The sequence below is a fragment of the Cervus elaphus genome, chromosome 17 (genome assembly GCF_910594005.1).
Source record: "Cervus elaphus chromosome 17, mCerEla1.1, whole genome shotgun sequence".
Taxonomy (NCBI): Eukaryota; Metazoa; Chordata; class Mammalia; order Artiodactyla; family Cervidae; genus Cervus; species Cervus elaphus.
Window position 1 is genome coordinate 48,838,357 of NC_057831.1, and position 3,469 is coordinate 48,841,825.

At 36.8% G+C, this 3,469-nt stretch overlaps 1 non-coding gene across 1 annotated transcript; it reads left to right on the plus strand.

Moving 5' to 3' along the window:
* Window positions 1–486: 486 nt before the first annotated feature.
* LOC122673649 lies at window positions 487–620 on the plus strand. Its single transcript, XR_006334771.1, has one exon. It is a non-coding gene; the product is annotated as a small nucleolar RNA SNORA70 (small nucleolar RNA).
* Window positions 621–3,469: the final 2,849 nt, after the last annotated feature.

Sequence of the window (3,469 nt, forward strand, 5' to 3'; positions counted from 1 at the left end):
CGTGGCAGCCATGTTGACATTTCCTCAGTCACTAAAACTTTGAGCAAGATAGTATCTCATCCAATCCTGAAATATTAGTGATAAATGCATGAATATGTCACATTTTATGAGGAACAAAATTGTCTTTTGTTATCTTTGATTTCTTTTTGCTTTATATCAGAGGTGAAGATAATAAAATCATAAGCATTTTATAATTCTGTGTATTTTCTCATGGAACCACTTACTCTTCTCTCAATTTTAGAGTAGTGAACACTTTAATGACTAATTCTGTTACATGAAGCATTTTGTGTTTTGATGAGGGTCAATGATGTGGTCAAAATTGACAGGTTGTTTTTTTAAATTCTGAATATTTTTGCTGAGTGTCAACTTTGGAATTGCTGGATTATTTTCTGTTTACTTAAAATATGACCAGTACAGAATCCCCTATAAGAGTCACTTCACAAGCAGCCACTTTAAAATAACTGCTGATATAAAAAGCATATTTATTTGCAGCCAATTAAGCCAACCATGCTCTCTTCCCCTTGGGGGCCCAGGGTGCAATAGCTATAAACAGCAGCCTCCTAGGTAGCGTATGCAACTGTTGCCTGTACAGTTTGCCCTACAGTATCTTAAAGACAACTCTTTCTAGTGGGCATTCTTGACTGGCCTGCTGTCCCCAGTCCAGGCTCCAAACAGGTATTCACCATGCCTTTGGAAAGCCCCAGAGCACAGTGGCCAGGGTCCACATCGACCAAGTCATAATGTCCATCCACACCAAGCTGCAGAACAAGGGACATGTGATTGAGGCCTTCTAGCAGGGCCAAGCTCAAGTTCCCTAGCAGTCAGAAGATGCACATCTCTAAGAAGTGGGGATTTACTAAGTTTAATAAGGATGAATTTGAAAACATGGTGGCAGAAAAGCTGCTCATCCCAAATGGCTGTGGGGTCAAGTACATCCCTAATTGTGGTTCCCTGAACAAATGGCAGGCCCTATACTCATGAGATGGTCAGCTCCGGCCCCTCATTGATCATGCTCACCAACAAGTCCTACTTCTTATCAAAAAAAAAAAAAAAGCATGTTTAACTATTCAATTAATTGGAAGAATCATAGTAATATATAATGTATATAGTAATATACAAATGCCATTTTAAACTAAAAATATCTTTAGTGAATTTTATTTACTGGATCAGAATACTGCAGTGATTATCAATATTGAATGGCTTAAATACTCCCATAGAGATGTGTGTGAAAATTATCCATGGAATTACAGAAAGAATAAACACAAGCAGACTCTTGCCCATAGTAGTCCTGACATAGTCAATGTGCAATAAATGAAGTTTATACTCTTTATATGAAATATTGTACTAACACATTGTAACATAATATAGATTAGGACATGGTTATTTTATTACAGGAAAACTCACACAACCATAGATGTGGCAAAAATATGATAGTTAATAAAGTAAGATATAGAAAATCATGTAAGATAACAAAAATAATATACTGGGCTGATAAATGGTTTTAGCCAACAATTCTTTCCTATTAGAAACCAGCCTAATCATTGATGGACCTAGTTAGGGAAAACTGAGCAAAAAATATCCCTCCTGACTCCTAATATTTTGAAAGGAAGCTGATGAAAATTAAAGTAAAAAAAAATCGCTACAAAATCTATAAAAGAAGACAAAATGACTACTTCTTAACACTTAATCAATAAATCATATCCATTAGCAGATCTTATAGTGTTTGCTTTAAGCAAAGAAAAGAAAACAAAATTCCCAAGTCAAAACTGCTTTTTATCCTCTGAACTAAGACTCCACCTCTCAAATGTGATCTCTACCAAAACATTTGGCAGCCTATGGTTTTTAGTGGCTTCAAGCAATATGAATCAATAAAAGAGTCCCATCTAACAATCAAACTGCAGCATAGATTGATGTAGCCTGAAGTGAATTCTGATTCAGTGTTGGTACACTGAAGGAAATTTTCTATTCACTATGGAAGCAAAAAATCCTTGGATTTCCCAAATGTTTTCTCAGTCTTAAATTATCTTTCTTCAGTATACGTTTCCTAGGGAATACAGTTCAAAATTTTGTTACAAGAAAACTTAGCCTAAATCTGAAGACAGAGGGCATAAATTAAAATATAAACCTGCTGCGTACTAAGTCCCTTCAATAGTGTCTGACTCTTTGCGACCCTGTGGACTGTAGCCCACCAGGCTCCTTTGTCCTTGGGATTCTCCAGGCAAGAATACTTTTGAGTTTCTATGCCCTCCTCTAGGAGATCTTCCAAACCCAGGGTTCAAATTCGTGTCTCTTGTCTCCTGCACTGGTGGGCAGGTTCTTTATAACTAGCAGGACCTGGGAAGCCCCGTAATCTGCTAGTTTAGGAATTAAAGTTAAGGGTCAATAAAAATTGCATCTCAGTGGAATTGTTTACAGATTGTTTCATTTTGACCACTCAGATATTTGATAATAAAGGTTGCTCCTTTTTATTTCTTTATTATAAATGTAACTATAGTTTATTACCAAATATTGAGAAAATGCAAATATCCAGAAAAGACAATAAATGGAAAAAAATCAAGTAGCTCCTCCAGGTTACCAATAATGATGTTTTAGGGCAAATAACTCTTCTCTTTTCTTATGCATGTTTACATGTATACATTTCCAGAAAAATCAGACTGTATATGATATTCTCTTCGTGTCACCAATTTTTAACTTAAGAATGAATGAAATACAATTTTATAAACCATTAAGTATTTTTTTTTTTTTTTGCTTTTTAATTTTTTTATTAGTTGGAGGCTAATTACTTCACAACATTTCAGTGGGTTTTGTCATACATTGATATGAATCAGCCATAGATTTACACGTATTCCCCATCCCGATCCCCGCTCCCACCTCCCTCTCCACCCGATTCCTCTGGGTCTTCCCAGTGCACCAGGCCGGAGCACTTGTCTCATGCATCCCATCTGGGCTGGTGATCTGTTTCACCATAGATAGTATACATGCTGTTCTTTTGAAACATCCCACCCTCACCTTCTCCCACAGAGTTCAAAAGTCTGTTCTGTATTTCTGTGTCTCTTTTTCTGTTTTGCATATAGGGTTATCGTTACCATCTTTCTAAATTCCATATATATGTGTTAGTATGCTGTAATGTTCTTTATCTTTCTGGCTTACTTCACTCTGTATAAGGGGCTCCAGTTTCATCCATCTCATTAGGACTGGTTCAAATGAATTCTTTTTGACGGCTGAGTAATATTCCATGGTGTATATGTACCACAGCTTCCTTATCCATTCATCTGCTGATGGGCATCTAGGTTGCTTCCATGTCCTGGCTATTATAAACAGTGCTGCGATGAACATTGGGGTGCACGTGTCTCTTTCAGATCTGGTTTCCTCAGTGTGTATGCCCAGAAGTGGGATTGCTGGGTCATATGGCAGTTCTATTTCCAGTTTTTTAAGGAATCTCCACACTGTTTTCCATAGTGGCTGTACT